Raw genomic sequence first — 9,830 nt, 5'->3', positions numbered from 1 at the left:
TTGTCCAATAATGGGGAGCTGTGTAGTCCAGTTAGTAATCTTATTCTTAGTCCTAAAAGGTACACATTGAAAGCCTTTAAACTGGTAGCATGACCTAATTTGGATTTAAAAAATAATATTTGCATAGGAGAGTATATGTGGAGACAATTTAGGAGGACCAACTCTCTTGAGGGACAGATGACAGTGGGTGAGATGAGTAAATAGCAGGAGATATAAGAAAGAGCACGTGTAAGACTGCTGGAGGTGGAACCAACAGCATTTAGTGTTTGGTTTGGTAGGTGAGGAATAATTAGGTATCAAAGGATGACCTTGTGTGTCTTCCAAGAACAACTAGATATGGAACAATGGAAAGGAAGTAGGTAAAAGGAATAATGACCATAGGAGCTACTTAGCTGATCAGTTGTCATGAAATATCCACCTTGACCTGTTAATTAAGGAGTTGAGTATTTGGACTTGGAGTTCAGAAGCCAAGTATGAAGACAACTGTTAAGTTTAGGAGGAGTTGAAGTAAAGGAACCATGTAAGCAAAGGGGACTACTGAGGGAGACAGAATGAGAAACAAAGAGGGCCCAGCATTAGTCTCTGAGAAGAAAGAGCATTTAAATTTGGGTGGAGAAGAAGGAGCCAGAGAAATGGGTGAAAGCCAGAGTGTTATGATAGGAAGGTAAGAATTAGGGAGCAGCCAATTGTGTTGAAAGACCTTGGAAAGTCAAAGCTTTGCATTTGCTTCAGAAACATGGTGGTCCTTATGAAGTTCATTTTCACCAGAGAAGTGGGATCAAAAGTGAGACTAGTGGGCTGAGGCACCACAGAGAGATGAGTGGGGACAACTTTCCCCATATGTGGCAGCTCTTACCTGTGTGTGGTTGTGAATGTGAGAGAAGATGGACAGTAATTAGCTGTGAATGTGGGGCACAGAGGGGCATGTGTGCGTTTCTGAATATCCGAGAGACTAGATCTTGTTTGAATGCTTTAGGATGGCTGTTGACATTATCTAAGCAAGAGTAGAGCACACAGTGTAGGAACAGTTTGCAACTCGAATAAAAATTATTAACTTCTGTCTTGCTCATTGAATTTGTATGGATTAGATAATGTGTATATTTAGTTGTTTTAGTGGAACTAAGCTTAGAATTTAGTAAAACATTTTAAATGGATACATATCTTATTCCAGGATTATTTACTTTGTTTTAATGAAAATTTCATGGTTAAATTTCCTTACCTATTCTCCAAAATTGATCTAGTTTGCTAATATTCTGTGAGTATCTAGGTGGCTTTATTTTAGAAATGTGAGTTTTATAACTGGATTAGAGAAAAAGGAAAGAAAAAAAATTCAAGTAATTCCAAGTAGCATATCTATTCATTTTCCTTGAATATGAATGTCTGGTATAATTGTTCAAAATGCAACTACATGGCTCATTGCAAATTAATTATGAAATCAATTTAAGAGCATGTTTAAACAGTGTCAAGGAGGTAATTAGAAGCTAGAGTTTAAATATTTCAGGGTAAAGACATTTGAACCACCCCAAAGAATAAAATTGTAAGAAAGAATAAAAGGGAAAAAGAAAGGAAATAAAACGAAGGCAAGACTATTTTAGGAAATCCTATCATCAGTGTCTAGGAGAAATGTTTCTTCCTTTATCTGGTTAATGGGTTTATGAATAATGCAGAAATGTACTTATTTGGCTTTAAAACATCCATAGTTCAAACCCTATGTTTTAGGACCTGAGTAAGACAGACGGTGATTTTATAATAAAATCCTTCTTGGACATTATCCCCATCGGTCTATTCTCAGAGAACCGCAGAGTTTTAGAGCTGGCAGGAACCTTGGGGTTTAGCTTCTCAGGAGTTCTTCCTCTTGTTTTGGAGTAAAAACTCATAAACCAAAATAATAAAAAGCAAGGAGTATTTAGCCAGGTGAGAGATAATTTCCTTCAAATGGAATTGTTTCATATAATCTTTAAATCTGCAGAATTATCTGCAAATCTTCAAAAAAAGGTTTGGCATAAAAAAGGTTGTCTTAAGTTAATTGTCTTTTCCTTGTATTTTAGATAAATGCATGGTACTTAATTTACAGAATAGCAAAGATAAAATTCAAGATTGGAATTTGGTGGCTGCACATTAAAAATATTTTAAAGCATGCAAGATGTGTAATGTTGTGCAAATGGGTGCTAACATCAAGTAATAGCAAATATCAAAGCAATAGGATAAATTAATTTCATGAATTCTCAAACTGACCATCAGATGGGGGCCCAGATTGCTTCCAAAGAACATAGGATAGGAAAGAAAAAAAAAGAAAAAGAAGGACCTTAAAAATAATCTCATGGATGGACCCAGAAGGCATTATGCTAAGTGAAATAAGTCAGGATTTCATTTTTTTGTGGAATATCAAAACAAAACAAAATGAACAAACAGCAGTAGACTCATAGACACTGAGAAGTGATTAGTGGTTACCATGGGGGAGGGGCTGGTGTAAATGGGTGGGGAGGAGGATAAAGAGGCACAAAAATTCCCAATCATAATATGAGTTGGTTGCGGGGATAGTAGTACAGCACAAAACTTCCCAATCATAATATGAGTTGGTTGCAGGGACAGTAGTACAGCATGGAGAATATAGCCAATGATCCTGTAACATCTTCCTATGTTGATGCACTGATTGGGTTGAGGATTTAACATGAGAGGTGACTAGCAGTTACGAAGGGAGAGGGAAGAGAGTGGAGGGGGAGCGGGGGCGGGGGGAGGGAGGTGAACTGTTGCACCGCTGTGATGTACATTTGATAATAAAAAATAATCATTATAAAAAAATCTAATATTCAGTTTTTAAAAAAATTGGAAGTAAGTTCATTTGATTTTAAGGACCTGCATTCAGACCTGCAATGAAGACGATGTTTATAAATTACAATACAGTGCTTCACAGTTTTAAAGAAATACAAAATTACATACTTTACTTTTCACCAAACTAATTATTAAAGTAGATTTGAGTGCTCCTCATGAGAGTTAATAATGGCATAACCCTCATTTATATTCCTTTTTTAATATATAAACTCTAATATTCCAGCTTATTTTTATATACATTGTTATGATGTACACTGAATATCTCCCCACATGCTCAATTATATTTAAAAGCATTGAAATATTTTTTATATATCTTTACTTATTTTCTTTGCTTATTCACTCTTTTAACAAAGAAGTATGAATAGACTTTGGTGAAATGAATTTTAAAAAATTACAGGCCTTTGGATTGTTACTAATACAAAAAGTAAAACATTCCCAATACTAACTCACAAAACTGACAAGTAATCGTAGATCATTTTTTCAATCATAAGGAGAGTTAAATAATTATTATACCAGTGAAAAAATTTTTCCAATTTTTCCCCCACTGTGATTTAGAATTTTTAGCTCAGGAAAGAGTGAAAATGATATGCTGCTTGTGGTATTAACTCTACTTAATTTGGATTCTTAAAATATCTTTATTTTCTTCTATTAAATCTTAATTTTTTTAGCATATACTTTTTTAGCATATAATTTCAGTATATTAATATGTCAAATATTGATTCTATGTTAACATTTTAAGGCTATCTAAATCACATTGATAATCTTTGGTAGATCTGAAAACCATCTGTATTTTATTATCTGCTTAATATTATGATTTGAAGATAATTTGAATAAAGAAGAATTATGTCCTTCAGGTTTATTCTATGATAATCAGATTTCTCATAATATGAAGAAGACAGAGAAATTCATGCACTTTTCCTGTATAAATGATACAATTATATTTATTTTTTTCATTTTTGATATTATTTGCTTAAATTCTGGCAGGCTCTTACATATTGAGGTTCAAAGAAAGGAAAGCACTATTTGATTAATGGTGTTAAAATGCCAGTAGAAGGTTGACCTTGCATCTCTGGTTTATTGTTTCTAAGGTAAGATGGATGAGAAAATATATAATGTTAAAATTCCAGTATGGTTCTGACAGACTGCTATGCTAAAAGAAAATTTGCCTTTGGGACCATTTAAGAGAACAGTTGATTTACCTACAATAGAACAAGCTTTCAGTAACACCTTTGTAAATACTAACTAGTTTCAAGAAAAGACAGCAGTATCAGAAAGAAAAAAGGTGGATGTTTACTGAGGAATTTAGGAATTTTTTTCTTTGTGTATCTCACAGAGGTTGTCCAATATTTTCCCTACTTCATACCCTGCATGTTTGGTGGAGGGTAGGAATGAGATAACAGGGAAAGGAGAAAAAAGGGAAATAGGAAGAAGAAATAATGTATTTCAGTATCAAGGTTGTGAGCTAGTAGGAAAACTAGTTCTTCCCTCTTGAGACTACATAGTCAGATTTATAGTATCCATTTCAGTCTTAGCCAGAGATTTACTGACAGATCTTTGCCAAATCAAATAACTTAATTCTATAAACTTTTTTTTTGGCTCTTTGTAAAATATTATTGTTAGTATTTACGAATTGCAGTGAGGATTTCATAAGCATAAAGCCATGAATATTTCATGAAGATCTTGACATATTCGGGTCTAAATATGTGTTACCAAATACAGCCAACTCTCAAATACCACTGAGCTGACTGTGAGGAGAACTTAGTTCTGTACAGAAATCCTCTTGCCAGAGAACATATGTCTGAGCTGTCTCCCTTCACAAGTTAGTCAGTGTGTAGTTAAGAAAAGCAATCTAATTTAATTTGAGTCTGGGCAGTAAATCTCTGGTATGAAGGCTGAGATATAAGGAGGTGGGGGTGGGGTAAAGGAGTCACTGCTTTGGGCTTTCATTCAATCATCAGTCTAGCACTTACTGAGCATTTGCTCTGTGCTAGGGACCATGTTAGCATTTGGGAATAAAAATACAAATGATAGAGGAAGCTGTGTGTGATTATGTTGTAAGGCTCTGGAGATAGACTTACTGGATTTTAATCCTAGATTTGGGTCACTAGATGTTAGACTTGAGCATGTTAATGTCTTTTACCTGTTTTCTGTGAAATGGGGATATTATATAGGTGACAAACTTGTTTTGAAAATGGAGAAAAGTGCTTTGAGCAGTATTTGGCACGTAGATATGCACCCAGTACATGTTAGCTGTAAAGATCCAGTCTCTGTCTCCAAAATGGTCAGTTATGGGAAATATGAATAAGTAACAGTGACTACAACATAGTGTGACAAATGCCATTAAACAGACATGTGTAGGCCATTATTAGGGCTCAGGAGACACACTGAAATTGGACTGGAGGGTTGGTGCAGGTTGGAAGAGGATATCAACACCAGGTTATGCAGGGAATTGCATGCTAAGCCATGGACCTATGCTTGTAGCATGAAAAATACTGATATACAATGCCTAGGCTTCTAGTCTGAGTTTTAAGCTCAGGAGATTTTTGTCCAAGAAACCCTAATTAGGGTTTCAATCTGTGATACTTTCCTTAAGACATAAAAGAGCTTAGTTTTACATCTTTAGCTTTTGACACTTCTAGTCCATCAAATATTTGTTTTAGATTTTAGAGACCCTTTATCCTATCAAAAATTAAAATATTAGTTTTGTGCTTAATCTGTTTTTATCTAACTTCATCAACCATATTTCTCAAATTACACTTATTCTTTGCACTTTATTCCTATTTTAAAAATTTAATCCCAAAATGGCAGAGCCAAGATGGCAGTTTGAGTAGGACAGTGGGAATCTCCTCCCAAAAACATATACATTTTTGAAAATACAACAAATACAACTAATCCTAAAAGAGAGACCAGAAGACACAGGATAACAGCCAGACTACATCCACATGTGTGAGAGCCCAGCGCCTGGTGAAAGGGGAAAGATACAAGCCCCGGCCTGGCGGGACCCGAGCGCCCCTCACTCCAGTTCCCGGCGGGAGGAGAGAAGTCAGACCGGGGAGGGAGAGGGAGCCCAGGACTGCTAAACACTCAGTGCTAGCCATCTGCACCAGAGTGCAGACACAGTGCATGCGTGGAGGGCTGGAAACTAGGGAAACAGGGCAGCAAGACCTCTGAGCGGGTTCCGAAGCTGATGCCCCTGTGACAAAGAAAAGCGAGTGCTTTTTGAAAGTCTTAAAGGAAAAGGGACGCAACAGCTGGATGGAAACAACCCAGGTCACAGTCCAGCAGCTGGGAATTCCAGGGAAACCCGGACGCACTAACACCCTGGGCAACAGCTCTGAGACCCCTCACAGAGGTAAACAGCCAAACAAACCCCCGTCCATTACCCCTCCAGGGTGCGGCCATAGTAGAAATGCAGCCTGAGACTGGCCATGCTCTCAGAAAGGGAGCTTCCTCCATACAAGCTGGGAAAGACACAAAGATCCAGTCTACATGTAATTGCCCAACACAAGCCACTAGGGGTTGCAGTTGTCCCAGCAAAGAAAGGCCAGTAGCAAGTGGAAAGTTTGGCTATCCCAGCTGACAGTCAATAGCACATATCAACATGAAAAGGCAAAAAAATTTGATCCAGACAAGAATAACCCAGACAGCTTCTGCATTTGCAACATCTTCTCCTGAGAAGGAACCTGGGGAGATAGATTTAACCAGTCTTTCTGAAAAAGAATTCAAAACAAAAGTCATAACCATGCTGATGGACTTGCAGAGAAATATGCAAGAACTAAGGAATGAGAATACAGAAATAAAACAAGCTCTGGAAGGACTTCAAAACAGAATGGACTACATGCAAGAGACCATTAATGGACTAGAAAACAGAGAACCGGAACACAGAGAAGCTGATGCAGAGAGAGCTAAAAGGATCTCCAGGAATGAAAGAATTCTAAGAGAGCTGAGTGACCAATCAAAATGGAACAATGTCCACATTATAGGGGTACAAGAAGAAGAAGAGAGAGAAAAAGGGATAGAAAGTGTCTTTGAAGAAATAATTGCTGAAAACTTCCCCAAACGAGGGGAGGAAATGGCCTCTCAGATCACAGAGGTACACAGAACTCCCATGACAAGGGATCCAAGGAGGGCAACACCAAGACACATAATAATTAAAATGGCAAAGATCAAAGACAAGGACAAAGTATTAAAGGCAGCCAGAGAGAGTAAAAAGGTCACCTACAAAGGAAAACTCATCAGGCTATCATCAGACTTCTCAACAGAAACCCTACAGGCCAGAAGAGAATGGCATGATATACTTAACACAATTAAACAGATGGGCCTCGAACCAAGACTACTGTATCCAGCACGATTATCATTTAAATTTGAAAGAGGGATTAAACAATTCCCAGACAAGCAAAAGTTGAGGGAATTTGCCTCCCACAAACCACCTCTGCAGGGCATCCTACAGGGACTGCTCTAGATGGGAGCACCCCTAAAAAGAGCACAGAACAAAACATCCAACATACGAAGAAAGGAGGAGGAGGAATAAGAAGGGAGAGAAATAAAGAATCGTCAGACTGTGTTTATAATAGCTCAACAAGCGAGTTAAGTTAGACACTAAGATAGTAAAGAAGCTAACCCTGAACCTTTGGTAATCACAAACTTAAAGTCTGCAATGGCAATAAGTACATACCTTTCAATAATCACCCTAAATGTAAATGGACTGAATGCACCAATCAAAAGACACAGAGGAATAGAATGGATAAAAAAGCAAGATCCATCCATATGCTGCTTACAAGAGACTCACCTTAAACCCAAAGACATGCACAGATTTAAAGTCAAGGGATGGAAAAAGATATTCCATGCAAACAATAGAGAGAAAAAAGCAGGTGTTGCAATACTAGTATCAGACAAAACAGACTTCAAAATAAAGCAACGAAAGATAAACAAGGACATTACATAATGATAAAGGGCTCAGTCCAGCAAGAGGATATAACCATTATAAATATATATGCACCCAATACAGGAGCACCAACATACCTGAAACAAGTACTAACAGAACTAAAGGAGGAAATAGAATGCAATGCATTCATTTTGGGAGACTTCAATACACCACTCACTCCAAAGGACAGATCCACCAGACAGAAAATAAGTAAGGACACAGAGGCACTGAACAACACACTAGAACAGATGGACCTAATAGACATCTATAGAACTCTACACCCAAAAGCAACAGGATACACATTCTTCTCAAGTGCACATGGAACATTCTCCAGAATAGATGACATACTAGGCCACAAAAAGAGCCTCAGTAAATTCCAAAAGATTGAAATCCTACCAAGCAAGTTTTCAGACCACAAAGGCATAAAATTAGAAATAAACTGTACAAAGAGAGCAAAAAGGCTCACAAATACATGGAGGCTTAACAACATGCTCCTAAATAATCAATGGATCAATGACCAAATTAAAATGGAGATCCAGCAATTTATGGAAACAAATGACAACAACAACAAAAGTCCCATCTACTGTGGGATACAGCAAAAGCAGTCTTAAGAGGAAAGTATATAGCAATCCAGGCATATTTAAAGAAGGAAGAACAATCCCAAATGAATGGTCTAATGTCACAATCATTGAAATTGGAAAAAGAAGAACAAATGAGGCCTAAGGTCAGCAGAAGGAGGGACATAATAAAGATCAGAGAAGAAATAAATAAAATTGAGAAGAATAAAACAATAGCAAAAATCAATGAAACCAAGAGCTGGTTCTTTGAGAAAATAAACAAAATAGATAAGCCTCTAGCCAGACTTATTAAGAGGAAAAGAGAGTCAACACAAATCAACAGAATCAGAAACGAGAAAGGAAAAGTCACGATGGACCCCACAGAAATACAAAGAATTATTAGAGAATACTATGAAAACCTATATGCTAACAAGCTGGGAAACCTAGGAGAAATGGACAACTTCCTAGAAAAATACAACCTTCCAAGACTGACCCAGAAAGAAACAGAAAATCTAAACAGACCAATTACCAGCAATGAAATTGAAGCGGCAATCAAAGAATTACCCAAGAACAAAACCCCTGGGCCAGATGGATTTACCTCGGAATTTTATCAGACATACAAAGAAGACATAACAACCACTCTCCTTAAAGTTTTCCAAAAAATAGAAGAGGAGAGAATACTCCCAAACTCATTCTATGAAGCCAACATCACCCTAATACCAAAACCAGGCAAAGACTCCACCAAAAAAGAAAACCACCGACCAATATCCCTGATGAACATAGTTGCAAGAATACTCAACAAAATATTAGCAAACCGAATTCAGAAATACATCAAAAGAATGGTACACCATGACCAAGTGGGATTCATCCCAGGGATGCAAGGATGGTACAACATTCGAAAATCCATCAACATCATCCACCACATCAACAAAAAGAAAGACAAAAAACACATGATCATCTCCATAGATGTTGAAAAAGCATTTGACAAAATTCAACATCCATTCATGATAAAAACTCTCAGCAAAATGGGAATAGAGGACAAGTACCTCAACATAATAAAGGCCATTTATGATAAACCCACAGCCAACATTATACTGAACAGCGGGAAGCTGAAAGCTTTTCCTCTGAGATCAGGAACTAGACAGGGATGCCCACTCTCCCCACTGTTATTTAACATAGTCCTGGAGGTCCTAGCCATGGCAATCAGACAAAACTAAGAAATACAAGGAATCCAGATTGGTAAAGAAGAAGTTAAACTGTCACTATTTGCAGATGACATGATATTGTACATAAAAAACCCTAAAGACTCCACCTCAAAACTACTAGAACTGATATCGGAATACAGCAAAGTTACAGGATACAAAATTTACACACAGAAATCTGTGGCTTTCCTATACACTAACAATGAACCAACGGAAAGAGAAATCAGGAAAACAACTCCATTCACAATTGCATCAAAAAGAATAAAATATCTAGGAATAAACCTAACCAAAGAAGTGAAAGACTTATACTCTGAA

Source organism: Manis javanica, chromosome 13, assembly GCF_040802235.1.
Source record: "Manis javanica isolate MJ-LG chromosome 13, MJ_LKY, whole genome shotgun sequence".
Lineage (NCBI taxonomy): Eukaryota > Metazoa > Chordata > Mammalia > Pholidota > Manidae > Manis > Manis javanica.
Note: the sequence above shows the minus strand (reverse complement) of the source record.